General features: G+C 42.8%; 1 pseudogene across 1 annotated transcript; it reads left to right on the forward strand.

Moving 5' to 3' along the window:
• Positions 1-13,653: 13,653 nt before the first annotated feature.
• Positions 13,654-15,222, forward strand: LOC101178270 (annotated as a pseudogene). The gene has a single exon (XR_178591.3). The product of XR_178591.3 is annotated as an adenylyl cyclase-associated protein 1 pseudogene (transcript).
• Positions 15,223-15,678: the final 456 nt, after the last annotated feature.

A 15,678-nucleotide genomic window follows, 5' to 3' on the forward strand; every position in this document is an offset into this window, starting at 1 on the left:
GCTTTTGCTGTTGATGTCTCATTTCAAACCTTAACAAGACTGTGCCATAGCAACCGTAACTCACACATTACTAGAATTCAAATGGCTTATTATCAAGATAAACATCTATTATATTAAGGTATGCAATATTAGTGTCATATTTTATACATGGTTACTTGTAGCATAGTTCAGCTCGGGGCCAACACCATATTGAATTATTTAAAGCTATTTCTCCCAGGGTTATTAAAAAGTTCAGTAAAATATATATTAGTGTATAAAATTTTAATGCATAGTTCACATTGCAGTGTTTGCAAGCTCTTGGCCTTTGGAAGAGGAAAGCCAGGGAAGCAGAGCTCCAAACAGACCCTCTCTTTGAGAAAGTGCTCACAGCGCAACCAAACACAACCTCCACTTTGTCTCAGCAATGACTTCAAGCCCTGCAAAACTCTCTTTATAGAAGTTACAGGCAAGGAGGCCAGAATAAGGTGAAGCCACCACTCATGGCTCTGGGAGAACTTTGGGTCCTCAATCTCAGTGACTCTGACTCCTGCTGACTTGAGTACAGGGAGAGAAGCCACCCATTGTCTCTGCTCTCCAGGGCCCCCATATGGACTGCATTACTTGGGTGGGCAATTAATTTGGTGTTTGCCATACTGTTATTAACCCATTTTGTGAGTGTTCATTGTAGCTTCTCTGAATTGCACCTTCCCTAGAAGGGCTGGATGGAGCTGAAGTACATGGTTGTGAAAACTCAGCCTTAGAGAAGCCCTGTTTGGGTCCTATCAAATGTACGGCCTACTACTGCCAAAGTCCTCTCCTTGCCAACCAGAGCCCCCATGTCAGGGCAAGAGACCCTGCTGGCCAAGGCGTGGTCACACCATGGTTGGATTAGGTGACCTTCAGCTTGAGCAAGTCACTGCATTCCCTTGAGCCCTAATTTTCCCAACAAATACCTGAGGATGTGAATATAGGACATGTGCCTCAGAGTCGGTACTCCACTATTGTTCATTCCCACACCAAGAATGTTGATTTTCTTCTCCTGAGATCTGGGTCATCAGCACCTTCTCATTTTTCTTCTTTATCCCCCAGATGGCTGTGGGCCAGGCTGGCCTCACAGTAGGTACTCAGTTAGCAATTGTTCTATGGCGGTAAAATATATGGTGTTGTTCATTTCTCTTATCCTCTTTGTGGAGGAGACTCCAGAAGGAGAAAAACATCATTTTTCTTTCTTCTCTTTTCTTTCTTAACAGATAAGGGCAGACTAGGTCTGGACTTGTTTCCTCTGGAGATGTTGATAGCTTTTGGGTTTCAGAGCCTAGAACAGAAGCTACCAGGGCTCCTAGGTTGGTGTTCCCTGAAGCAGACTTTAGGACAAGAGTTTGTGGGCAATCTGGGAGGTGACCACAGGAGGCACACAGTAGGCAGAGTGGAGAAGTGAGCCCAGGCATGGAGGGCAGCTAATGCAGGGTGTGTTGACCAGCAGATTACTGCCGAGGGCACCTCGGGCTCCATCCCACTGGGAGGTTGTGTGAAACACAGCTCCCTGTGTTGTTCCACCATAGGGACCAGGAGCTGATGTATTTATCCTCAAATCATTGATTGAGGTTGCTTCTAAGTCATTAACTTCCAGTTACTTCTGGCTTGCACAGTGAGCCAAGCACACCCCTGTGGCTATGAAAGTCCTCAAGCAGAAGCTTAGTCCCTGGAAAGGTGAGTTCTGGGCTTAGTAGCAGACACCTAGAGTGATTGCTGCACCTGGCACCCAGAAGACAGCCCTTCCACACTAGGGGCCCAAGCTTGGTTCTGCCTGAGGAGGAGGAGGTGGAAGCTGGTGCCTGGTGTTTGGGGTGACTCCTGGAGGTGGAGGAGAAGGTGATGGTGAGGTCCATGCATGGTGAAAATGGCACCTCACCTTCGTGTCAAGGCCTCCAGGGGGATTATACACAGTTGTCAGTTACTGGGCCCTGAAGGATGTGATGTTGGGAGCAGCAAACAAACACTGCACCCTATACAGGGTGTAAAATGTGACACCACCCATTTTAAATAGACAACATGGGCAATGAGAATCTTAGTGGTAGGCTGAAGACCAGAGAGGTCCTTCCCCAAGTTTTCAAGACTGTGAGAGTCTCACTGGCTTCTTGGGTGACCCTAGGGAAGAAAAGGTATCCCCAGTAGTGAGTTATGTTGGGTGTCTCACTGCCCAGGGAAGTAGGGACTGAGAGCCAGATGGAATTTGAATTAGGAAAAAAGAAAGTAATGCAATGTTTCTTGCTCTTGAGTGTTGTGGTGGAAGTGCAAATCTATTTCAGTGGTTGGAGTGGATACAGTTTTGAAATCAGACATGAGGGAAGCCTGGAATGTGAGGCCACAATACCAATGGCAAGCAGTTGTATTTAAATCCTGATGTCAAGCACAGGCACACAAGAAGAGGGGTCTCCTTTGCAGTGAGAAAAAAAAAAATAGCATCAAGAAACTAAGGCAATAGCGGAGTGTAATTTTTAAGAAACAGAGACAAAGAAGTTGCCTCTTTCATCCTTAGAGACTTACAAAGTGTGTGAAACAATGGAGAAGGTGTAGAATAGGACTTGGATCTTATGACAAAAATCTAGACACTCAGGAGAACTTTAAAACACAGAGAAGGAAATCCTATTTCCCCAAGGGCAACCTGTCAGTTTGAGAGATAGCACAGGCTGGAAATGGAGACAGGTTCAAGAAAGGCTAGGAGGAATTCACAATTGGCAAAGGCAGGCATGTTACTAGAAGAATAAAGTTTGGGGCACCTGTCTCTGATTGAAGGACATTTGTGATCCTCACAAAACCACCACAGCCAGTGGAATCATACGAAAGGGCAGGCCAATGGGTGTGAGGTGTCAATCTACAAGGACCACTAAGACAGCAGCAGAATAAATGGAAAACATGGTACCAGTTAACTCAGATGTCTGCACTTGACACCACACAACTGTGGCAAAATGTACCATGGTCCACTTCTGTTGAGACAGAAAGCATACTAGGGGACATTTAAATATTCATTGAGAACACTTATCTGACACATATGGAACAAATATTGTTAAGCTATTGAAGAGGCCTCAGATTCATTAGCCTGTCTGAGACATGCACATGTCTCAGGCCAGCCCTGAGATAATATTCTAAGTCTTGGATAATCACGGTGGCCAGACATGTCTACAAAAAAGCAGAGTCTTCCTAAGAGTGGGTGGGAAAGGCATCTATATCTCCACCAGAGAGAGAGAGTCTGGTGGGAGGAATCATCCACCTGCCTGTGCAGCTCAGTGAGTTCTCATACCTGTATAGGGTGTCTATTGTTCACGAGGCCTGGATCCTCGTGAGGTAGATTCTTCAGCCATGCCATCTAGCGGAGGAGATTTTTCACTCTGCCTGCCCACATAGGTGGCTAGTTTAAGGAATTTATTTCTTTTAGAGGAGATAATGTAAAGTGCTTTGCATAGTGTCTGGCACAGCATGTTAAAAGCAAAACTTTAGACAAAATAAATTTTTTTTTTTTTGAGACGGAGTCTCGCCCACAGCAGCATGAGCAACCAGCTTTTATAGGCTGAATGCAAAAGTAAAGTTGACAAAATTACTTGATTGGCTACAGCTGAGCATTTGCTTTATTTGGGTATAGTTCAAGGGGAAATCCCTAGCTATATAACAGACTGGCTAGTTGGCTGCCTGTGATTGGATAAAGCTCAGTTTTGTTGTTGTTGTTGTTTTATATTGGTTACAAGAAATGCCTCCAAGTTAAGTTTTGGGTTAACTCTGTAAGAGCTCCAGATATACAGACAATCTTAGGCTAACGGTCTCCTTCTTATTTGCTTTAACTATAGTAAGCAGTCAATTATGACTGGATATTATTTTCAGTTATTATTATTATTATTGAACTATTTCTTGCACTATTCCTCTGCTCTTCTCTTCCTCACCCCTACTCTTACCAGTCCCTCTGTGACCCTGTTCAATCAACACTGTTTGCTGGTGGAGGTGAGCCTGGTGTGGACTTGGGTGTCACCAAGCTGGGGGCAGCCATGCCTTCCTGGGTGCTGTGTATATACAGAGAAAACATACACATTTTCTCATCAGAAAGACCTGGGCCTAGCTCAGCTCCACCATTTGCTGACTCTGAACCTTGACCAAATTTCTAAGCCTCCATTTTGTTACATGGACAGACTCAAAGCCCTCATGTAGAAATATTGTAACTGTGTATGAAGTGTCTGATTCTCGGTGAGCTCAGCCAATAGAAGCCCTTATCACTGGAACATGTGAGGAAATACTAAAGCATCAACAAACCGGGTTTGTTGATGTCCTGCCTGATCTCCTGTAGGAAAGGGTAGCAGGGAAACACTGGGTGGGGAAGGAGGCCACAAGCCATCATGCACTGAACCACAGCCTCCATGGGGCATTTGCACTGGCCAAGACTTGGGCACACCATCTATTTATATGGATTTCCTTCCCCATATTCCATGGGCATATGCACCCACTCTGCACAAAAATTCCCATCCCCCAGCACCTCCTGCCCCCTCCCCTGCTCAGATGCATACACACCACTGGGCTTCCTGGAACCCTGGCTTGGCCAGGGAAGCGGGGAGGTCAATAGGCATATTTTCCCAGTTGTCTGGCAAGCAACGAGATTGTTTTAGAAGTTCAGGTTGCAGAGGATCCTGGTTCATTATTGTTCACAGGTGTCTGCTGGCTCCCAGACCCAGGATTTTCTCAAATGCTGCCAGCACACCCACAGGGCTCTAGATTGATTGAGAGATTTTAAAGAAAGCTTTTATTTTCATTTTACTCCAGTCCATTCATTTAGTTGCAAGGAAACATGCTTCCAACCTTTGGTAAAAAGAGAAGCCAAGAGAATGTTGAGGAAGTCCAAGAAAGTAAGAGCCAGAATGACGATTCAGTCAGTTATCTGTTACAGATGTTGATGATAATTTACCTCCTTGGATGACGGAGGGAGCTGGGCCTCTCCTCACAAGAGAAGGGTCTTCCTCAATGTGCGAGCTTGAGAAGCACCAATACCTCCTGCAGAGGCACTGACAGCTGGAGCCTGGCTGCTGTATTCCCTGCCTCACAGGTAGCTGCTCTCAAAAGGCAGGGTGGCATGGAGCTTAGAACTAGACCTTTGCTTCACCACTTACTAGCTGTGTAACCTTGGGCATTTTCAGTAGAAAATCTCTCAGGATTTCTATTTCCTCATCTTTAAAATGAGCATAAAATAGTATTGCTTTCATGGGGATATTGTGAAAATTAAATAAAAGAATGTGAAGCATTTAGAGTCATGTTTGGAGTAAAAGTGCTCATCAAGTATTATTAATAGATATTAGTATTGCTGTTATCATCATCATCATCGTCATCATCATCTCCCCCTGGATTTCTTGGTCTGACACGTAGTTGACTTGAGTTGTGGATAATTGAAGGTGAGCTAAGAGGGGATCCAAAGAAGGTTGAGAATTCATGCATGAGCTGCAAGCACTTAAGGTTTATTGCCACAGACAATGACCACATCTTCTGACACCAGTCTGGCCCTGAATGCCTGGGACAGGAGCATTTTCGTCATTTTTCAATAATCTTTGTAAATGTAATCCCTCTATATATCGGCTCTATTTGAGCTGAAGTGGCCCAAAGAGTTCGTGAGGGAAGCAAGAAGAGCAAGTGAAACATTTTTAGGGAGAGAAGAAATTAGAGAGCCTTCTATACTTTTCGTGCTCCTGCAGTTTGAGGTGTAGATTAGATATTTGTTATTTTTTGGCCATCCAACAACAGAAGCCTCTTCCTGCTTGCAGGTAATGCTCTGTTGTGTGGTGCTTGGTAGGAGACAGGGCTCTGCCTCCAGCCTCAGAATGTGTAGTGATTGGCTAACCCTTTTCTACCCCCCTGGAGGCTGGGGTATGGGCCTGTGACCTAGGCTTAGCTAACTGGATATTCCTGCAAAGAATGTTGAATTTTGAGTAAGTGAACGCAAGAGACAGGGATGCATTAGGCAGGGAGCTGAGTCCAATGGCAGTGCAGTGGTGTGGTGTTAATGTTGACTGTGTTAGTGAGTGTTAGTTGAGCTCAACTTAACAAGCAGCTACCGAGGGGACAGAGGTGAATGCAGATCAGTTCCCAGCCAGATAAGAAGACAGACAGGCAAGTGGGGAATTGTGAGAATATGCTCAGTGTTGAGAGAGGTGCACAAATGATGCTGGGGGCAGGATGGGGGGAAGGACATGGGAATGAAGGAGTAGAGGAGACCTATAGGAGCAGGGGCCTCAGCTGTGGGGATGAGGAATAGTAGAGTTGGTAGGGAAGTGTGGGGAACAAAAGCAATTGCGTGTGGCTAGAGGTGCAAATTGGAGTTTCAGGACATAGAGACATAAGCAAAGGTCAAGTCACAGTGAGCCTTATAAGCAGGATGACTGTGTCATTTATTGTCCAAATTAAGGAATTGTGTGTGTGTGTGTGTGTGTGTGAAATCAAACTTTTAATTTTGAGATAATTGTAGATCCATAAGCAGTTGTAAAAAATAATATAGAGATACCTGTGTACCCTTTACTTAGCTTCCCTCAGTGATAATAACATCATTGAGCAAAGCTATTATACAATATCTCAACCAGGAAATTAACATTGATATAGTGAAGGTAGAACATTTGCATCACTGCAAGCATCCCTCAGGTTGCCCTTGTGTAGCCACACTCACTTTCCTCCTACTTGCCCTCTCCTTAACCCCTCACAACCATTAATCTGTTCTCTATTTCCACAATTTTGACATTTTAAAAATGTCATATGAGTAGAGTCATTACATTTTAAAATGTCTTATGAATGGAGTGTAACCTTTTAGGATTGACTTTTTTCATCTAGAATGATTATTTGGAGATTTATCCAGGTTTTCGCATGTATCCGTGGTTCATTCCTTTATATTGCTGGGTAGTATTCTATGGTATAGATGTCTGACTGTCTGTTTAAACATTCACCACTGGGCATCTGGACTGTTTCTAAGCTTTGGCTACTATGACTACAGCTACTGTGAATATTTATGTACAGAGTTTTGTGTAAACATAAGTCTTCCTTTCTCTGGAATAAATGCTAAGGAGTGAAATTACTATGTCTTATGGTAGTTCTATGCTTAGTTTTTTGAGAAATTACCAAATCATTTTCCATAGTTCAAGCAACTGTACCATTTTACATTTCCACCACCAACAACATACGAGTGATCCAGTTCTTCTGCATCCTCACCACCATTTGGTATTCTCCTGATTTTGTATTTTAGCCATTTTGATAGCTACAAAGTGATATCTTACCCTTACCCTTGTTTTAATTTGTGCTTCCTTGATGGCTAATGATGTTGAACATCTTTTCATATGCCTTTTCATCTTTTCATATGCTTTTTTTTTTTTTATGGGGTCTTGCTTTGTTGCCCAGGCTGGAGTGCAGTGGCGTGATCTTGGCTCACTGCAAGCTCTGCCTCCCCGGTTCGTGCCATTCTCCTTCCTCAGCCTCCAGAGTAGCTGGGACCACAGGTGTCCGCCACCATGCCTGGCTAATTTTTTGTGTTTTTTTAGTAGAGATGGGGTTTCACTGTGTTAGCCAGGATGGTCTTGATCTCCTGACCTCGTGATCCGCCTGCCTCGGTCTCCCAAAGTGCTGGGATTACAGGCGTGAGCCACAGAGCCTGGCCAACAATTTTATTTCATTTTATTTTTATTTTTATTTATTTATTTATTTTTTCGAGATGGAGTCTCACTCTGTTACCCAGACTGGAGTGCGGTGGTGCGATCTGGGCTCACTGCAACCTCCGCCTCCCAGGTTCAAGCAATTCTCCTGCCTCAGCCTCCCAAGTAGCTGTGATTACAGGCACACCACCATGCCCGGCTAATTTTTGTATTTTTAGTAGAAACTGGGTTTCACCATGTTGGCCAGGCTGGTCTCAAACTCCTCACCTCAGGTGATTTGCCCGCCTCAGTCCCCCAAAGTTCTGGGATTACAGGCGTGAACCACTGCGTCTGGCCCTTAACAATTTTTAAGTGTGCAGTCTGTGTTAAGTATATTCACATTGCTGTGCAACTAATGTCCAGAACCTTTTCTTCTTGGAAAACTGAAACTCTGTATCAATTAAACAGCTCCTTCTCCTTTCCCCTCAACCCCAGCCCCTAGTAACCACCATTCTACTTTCTATTAGTTTGACTACACTAGGGACCTGTGCAAGTGGAATCATACAGTTTTTGTCCTTCTGTGACTGACTTATTTGTCTCAGCATGACATCCTTATGTTGTAGCATGTGTCACAATTTCCTTTTTTTCAAGGCTGTCAAGTCAAGCCTTCTCAATGTATGGATGAGAAGATGGGGGCACAGAGACGAGTACTCCCATCAGCAACACTCTTTATCACAAATGATAGAAACTCTTTGTGGATGGTTGAGAAATCTCTTGGTACTTCGTAACTTTAATGCAAATTCAGGCCACTGGGGAGCTTGTTAAAATGCAGATTCTGATTCAGTAGGTCTGGGATAGGGCTGGGGTTCTGCATTTCTAATTAGGTGATACCTTTGCTGCTGGCCCATCCATCTCACTGGAAGTAGCAAAGCTTAAAGAATATTAAATAGCTCACAGAATTTCCAGGTGGGTCAGAAATCCAGGCAAGGTGGCTGCATGGTCAGGAGTAATGCTCCCTGGGAGGCAGGCACAGGCACTGGGGGAGCCCTGCCCCAGCCTGCAGCTGCTGCCATCCTTGCTGAGTGGCTCCCATGGGGGCCCATTCCCTCCTTATCATCAGCTTTAGATTTACAGTCTGGCATGGAGGCAGCTGACTCAGGGTGGGGCTCAGTTTGGTCCCTTGCTGCTAGGGAAGCTGGGAGAGAGAGCTCCTCTAGTGGGAGGGCCCAATTCACACAGTGGGGGATTCCCCAAATTCAGCTCATGGGTGCTAGGCGGCTAGAAAGAATGATGACTGTCATTATATCCCCCTCTAGGGTGGGACGAAGTCCGCAATCTCTGAATAACCAATTAGGTTGAAATGATGAAACTTCTGGAAGGAAGAGCATAACTTAAATGTGTGAGGGACAATAATAATTTTTTATTTCTCTATCTATTAAAAAAGTGTGTAGATATTTATTGAACGTCTACTACGTACAGAGTAGTGAGGGGACAGGGTCCTGTGTTCATCTTTCCATCTTATCAGGAACTGGGCTACGAATACCTTTCTGCAATTTGCTTTATGCTTACGACATTCTCTGCCCCAGCATAAATTACAGGAATGATCTCTCTTCAGAAAATAGAAATTTCCCTGGCATCCATAGTCCTTTTGAAATTCTGGTCCAATGTCGATTTATATGCACTAAATTATTAAACTCTGTTTATTCAGATTGCCAGTGGACTCCTGGCACATTGTCTTTCATACAGAGGGGAGAATGGGCTTTCTTTCTGTGAACATGCTAGCATGGAAATCTCACAACAATCAGAGGAGGACACAGACACCACAGATGTGCGCAAGTTGTCAGACTCAGAATCAAAATGGAGTCACTTCTGTTAAAACAAACCAAACAACAACAATAACAACAACAAACTCTGACAAGTAGAGCTAAAAAAACTATAAAGAGAGGGTTTTCATGCACAAATGCCTGATAATAAAAACTATCACAAAAGTTCTACAAAAATCAAAACATTGCACAGAGGTTATCACAACCTTACACAAAAGATAATTCTGCAGAGACACCTGCTCATCAACTGCCTGTCCAAACTCAGAGTGGTGTCACCATTGTTATTGATCCTTGTAGCTAAGGGTGATCAGCTCAGAACAATTATGTAACCCTCCTCGTTTTTCCTTTAAAACCATTTGTCTTCCCTTACTTTCCTGAATACACACAGAGTTTATGATGGTATGTGTATTCCCATTGCAATACCCTATTCCCAAATAAATATTATTTTCTTTTAGAGGGCTTCTCTCTGTTGGTTATTTAGGTTGACAGAGGCAAAGAGCCTGGAGATGTTGGATACTTTCAAAGTAACAATAAAAAGGAACGAAGACAGAAATGGAATTTGCTAACAGGCAGTCAGCATGAAAATTCGCAATCTTAATTCAGACATGCAAATATGTACCTTATTTTTTCTTAAGTGAGTGGCTGATAGACTCCCTTTTCAGAAAAAGAACTAAATGTACTAGTTGAAGGCACCTTAGCAGAACTGATTTTAAATGTGTCAATTGTAGATTTAAACTCAGCCAGTTCAAGACTATTCCATTTCCTCATCAGTTCCTTCCCACCCAGTGTTACTGGAAAGGGGTCCTGATCTAGACCCCAAGAGAGGGTTCTTTGATCTCATGCAAGAAAGAATTCGGGGTGAGTCCTGTTTCACTTTAAAAGATGGTTTGCTTTATTTTATGTGCCTTTTCTGTGTTTTCACATTTTTTTTTTCCTTCTGGGACATCCTTTCAATCTCCATTAGCTTTTATTCTTTATGTATAAAATTTTGTATATTCTTTTGGTTGAATTCTTTATCTGTTTTATCCTTGTGGGCCTATTTCGGTTTTGTCCACAGTCCTACATGCCATTTTTATAGGTAGAGGAATTGTCTTGCAACTTTCTAGGTCCTAAGTGAAAGCAGAAATCCTGGTCAGACATGGTGGTTCAAGCCTATAACCCTAGCACTTTGGGAGGCCAAGGCAGGAGGATTGCTTGAGACCAAGAGTTAGTTTTAGACCAGCTTGGACAACATAGTGGGACCCCATCTCTACAAAAAAAAAAAAAAAAAATTAGCCAGGCATTGTGGTGTGTGCTTGTAGTCCCAGCTACTCAGGAGGCTGGGGTGAGAGGATGGCTTAAGCCCAGGAGGTTGAAGCTGCTGTGAGCTACGAGTGTGCCACTGCACTCCAGCTAGGGTGACAGAGTGATACCCTGTCTCAAAAAACAAAAAACAAGAAAACCAAAATAAAATAAAATAAATCTCCCAAATATTAGAGTCTCCTTAATCAACTCTATGTAGGTATAATTTTTATATAATGAGGTGCATCCACTTAAAGCGTACAGTTTCACTTTTTGCAGATGTATACACACCAATGAAGCCAGTGCTGCAATCCAGATACAAAACATTTCTATCACCACCCAAAGTTCCTTCCTACCCCTTTGCATTCCATCCTAGCCCCAGGCAATCAGTGACCTGCTTTTTGTTATTATAGATTAGTTTATATTTTCTAGAATTTTACATAAATGGAATGATATAGTATATACTTTTTTGAGTATGATTATCTTCATTCTGCATATTATTTTTGAAATTCATCCATGTTGCTATATGTTATCAGTAGTCCATTTGTTTTTATTGCTGGGTAGAATTCCATTCTATAGATACACCATATTTTGCTTATGTATATTCACTTATTGATGGACATCTGGGTTATTTCCAGTTTGTGGAAATTTTAAATAAAGGTGCTATAAATATTTGTGACATGTATTTCTGTGAAGAGGTTTTAGTTTCTCTTGGGAAATTATCTGGGAGTGGAATGGCTGGATTGTATGGTAAATGAATGTTCAAGTTTGAAACATTCATAAAGAATTTCTTAAAGCGGTTTTACCATTTTACACATCACCAGCAGAGTATAGGAGTTTCAAACGCTTCACATCCTAGCTTACACTGGGTATTGTGAACATTTTTAATTTTGCTTTTTTAATTTTAGCTATTCTCATTGTGGTTTTTATTTGCTTTTCCCCCAGACTAATAATATTTAGCATCTTTTTGTGTGCCTAGAATTGCACCAGCTTACTGCCTTAAGAGAAGCTCCAGGACATGGTGAAAAGAGAACAATCCTGAGTGGAGCCTGGTGGTATCTCTGCTTATTTGTAAGTTGTTGAAGTTTATTTTCAAATATTTGTTCATTTTCATATTGTTTTGATTAACTTTATATTAAGTTGTAAAAGTTATTTATATGTTCTGGATACAAGTACTTTTTCAGATATAAGAATAGAAAATATTTTCTTTGATTCTGTGACTTGCCTTTTTTTAAGCAGTGTATTTTGGAGATAAAAGATTTTTATAAAGTCCAACTTATCAACATTTTGCTTTATGTTTCATGCTTTTCTGGCCCCAAGTAACCTTTGCTTATTCCCAGGTTGCAACAATTTTTTCATGTGTTTTCTAATAGAAATTAGGTTTTGTGTATGGCATGAGACAAGAGTTGGTTTTTACATAAATATCAAATCACACTAGTGTTATTTGTTGAAAAGTCTTACTTTGCTCTATTGAATTGCCTTGGCAATGTTGTTGAAAATCAATTGATCGATAATTCTTTCAGAAAAAAATGGAGGGCCAGGGACTGGATTGAACTTCCTCTCTGAAGCAAAAAACCCCAAGCAAACAGAAAAATATAGACAAGACAGATGAAATAAGACACTGTACATCAGGCAACAAAGGACAATGTTCTCTGGAAGACAGAAGAGATACAAGGTGAGGCCTAGAATTGCACCAGCTTACTGCCTTAAGAGAGGCTCCAGGACATGGCGCAAAGAGAACAACCCCGAGTGGAGCCTGGTGGTATCTCTGCACTTGAGGACATGGAGCTGCTAGTCCAGGGAGGCCAAGGTGGCTAGAGTTCACAGGGCAGAGCACTGAAGAGGAGGGAGTGGCACAGAGAAAGAACCTGGTAACGGACAGGGGGATCTCCGTCAAGTACAGACGTACCTCAGAGACACTGTGGGTTCAGTTCCAGGCCCCAGCAATAAGGCACATATCACAATAAAGTGAGTTGCGCAATTTTTTTGTCTTTCTAGTGTATATAAATATTTATACTATACCATAGTCTATTATGGTGAGTCACCAATAAACTATGGTAGAGTATAAAGGTAACGTAGCTAGTCACCAGGCTAGCTCACCCATAATCTATTATGGTATAGTATAAACATAACATTTACATACACTACACAAATAGCATTATGTATAAAAAATGTACATGCCTTAATTTAAAAATACTTTATTGCTAAAAAGTGCTAATGATCATCTTAGTTTTTAAAGAGTCATCATCTTGTTCCTGGTAGAAGGTCTTGCCCCAGTGTTGTTGGCTGCTGACTGGTTAGAGTGGTGGTCGCTGAAAGTTGGTGTGGCCATGGCAATTTCTTAAAATAAGAAAACAGTGAAGTTTACTGCATGGGTTGACTCTTCTTTTTATGAAAAATTTCTCTGTCACATGAAATGCTGATTGATAACATTTTACCCACAACAGACTTTCTCTCAAATTTGGAGTCAATCCTCTCAAACCCTGCTGCTGCTTTATCAACTGAGTTTACGTAATATCCTAAATCCTTTGTTGTCATTTCAACAATATTCACAGCATCTTCGCCAGGAGCAGAGTCCATCTTAAGAAACCACTTTCTCTATTTACCTATAAGAAGCAACTCCTCATCTGCTCAAGTTTTATCATGAGGTTGCAGCAATTCAGTCCCATCTTCAGGCTCCACTTCTAATTCTAGTTCTCTCGCTATTTCCATTACATCTGCAGTTACTTCCTCCACTGAAATCTTGAACCCCTCAAAGTCATCCATGAGGGTTCAAATTAACTCCTTTCAAACTCCTATTAATGTTGATATTTGACCTTCTCCCATGAATCATGAATGTTCTTAAGGGAATCTTAAGTAAATTTTCTTTCTGGGAGATATTGACAAGCTGATTCTACAGTTTATATGGAAATACAAAAGACTTAGGAGAGCGGCTGATCGCAGTCCGGAGGTGAGGCAGAACTCTGAGGTGGTCCATTATGGCTGACATGCAAAATCTGGTAGAAAGATTGGAGGGGGCAGTGGGCCGCCTGGAGGCAGTATCTCATACCTCTGACATGCACCGTGGGTATGCAGACAGTTCTTCAAAAGTAGGAGCAGCTCCATATGTGCAGGCATTTGACTCGCTGCTTGCTGGTCCTGTGGCAGAGTACTTGAAGATCAGTAAAGAGATTGGGGGAGACATGCAGAAACATGCGGAGATGGTCCACACAGGTTTGAAGTTGGAGCGAGCTCTGTTGGTTACAGCTTCTCAGTGTCAACAACCAGCAGATAATAAGCTTTCTGACCTGTTGGCACCCATCTCAGAGCAGATCAAAGAAGTGATAACCTTTCGGGAGAAGAACTGAGGCAGCAAGTTGTTTAATCACCTGTCAGCTGTCAGCGAAAGTATCCAGGCCCTGGGCTGGGTGGCTATGGCTCCCAAGCCTGGCCCTTATGTGAAATAAATGAATGATCTGCCATGTTTTATACAAACCGAGTCCTCAAAGAGTACAAAGATGTGGATAAGAAGCATGTAGACTGGGTCAAAGCTTATTTAAGTATATGGACAGAGCTGCAGGCTTGCATTAAGGAGTTCCATACCACCAGACTGGCCTGGGGCAAAACGGGGCCTGTGGGAAAAGAACTGAGTGGACTGCCATCTGGACCCTCTGCCGGATCAGGTCCTCCTCCCCCTCCACCAGGATCCCCTCCTCCCCCAGTCTCTACCAGTTCAGGCTCAGATGAGTCCGCTTCCCACTCAGCACTGTTTGTGCAGATTAACCAGGGGGAGAGCATCACACATGCCCTGAAACATTATCTGATGACATGAAGACTCACAAGAACCCTGCCCTGAAGGCTCAGAGTGGTCCACTACGCAGTGGCCCCAAGCCATTCTCTGCACCTAAACCCCAAACCAGCCCATCCCCCAAACCAGCCACAAAGAAGGAGCCAGCTATACTTGAACTGGAGGGCAAGAAGTGGAGAGTGGAAAATCAGGAAAATGTTTCCAACCTGGTGATTGAGGACACAGAGCTGAAACAGGTGGCTTACATATACAAGTGTGTCAACACGACATTGCAAATCAAGGGCAAAATTAGCTCCATTACAGTAGACAACCGTAAGAAACTTGGTCTGGTATTCAATGACGTGGTATTGTGGAGATAATCAACAGTGGGGATGTCAAAGTTCGGGTAAAGGGGAAAGTGCCAACCATATCCATCGACAAAACAGATGGCTGCCATGCTTACCTGAGCAAGAATTCCCTGGATTGTGAAATAGTCAGTGCCAAATCTCCCGAGACGAACGTCCTTATTCCTACAGAAGGCAGTGACTTTAATGAATTCCCAGTTTCTGAGCAGTTCAAGACCCTTTGGAATGGGCAGAAGTTGGTCACCACAGTGACAGAAATTGCTGGACAAGCGAAGTGCCACTGGGTTCTTTGCCCTCCCTTCACACCATGGGATAAATCTGTATCAAGACGGTTCTTTTCTAGATTTCCTCTACCTTTTTGCTCTTAAAATTGCTTCTCTGCTCTGAGAAGCACAGCTACCTACCTTCACTGAAATATGCCTCAGGCTGAAATTTGGGGTGGGATAGCAGGTCGCTTGATCTTCTGCAGGAAGGTGCAGCTTTTCCATTATCAGCTCAACCACGCCGCCAGTCCATTCTTAAGGAACTGCCGACTAGGACTGATGATGCATTTTTAGCTTTGAGCTTTTGGGGGTTATTCTACCAACAAACAAACAGTCCATTGGAAAGAAAACAGTCCCAGGAATAAACAGATCAGAATGTTCACACTGGTTAATCTTTTTTTAACAATGAGCATGAAGGTAGCAGAAGCTGGTGTGTTTCTAGATGGTTCTTCTAACCAAACTAATTTTTCACTGTTGACAAGTGAGGCAAGAGTTGCACTGGACCAAAGGCTGAGGCTTGGCCATCTAGCATTCCATGCAAAATTGTTTCCTATAAGCATT

The sequence above is a fragment of the Nomascus leucogenys genome, chromosome 8 (genome assembly GCF_006542625.1).
Source record: "Nomascus leucogenys isolate Asia chromosome 8, Asia_NLE_v1, whole genome shotgun sequence".
NCBI classification, from domain to species: Eukaryota; Metazoa; Chordata; class Mammalia; order Primates; family Hylobatidae; genus Nomascus; species Nomascus leucogenys.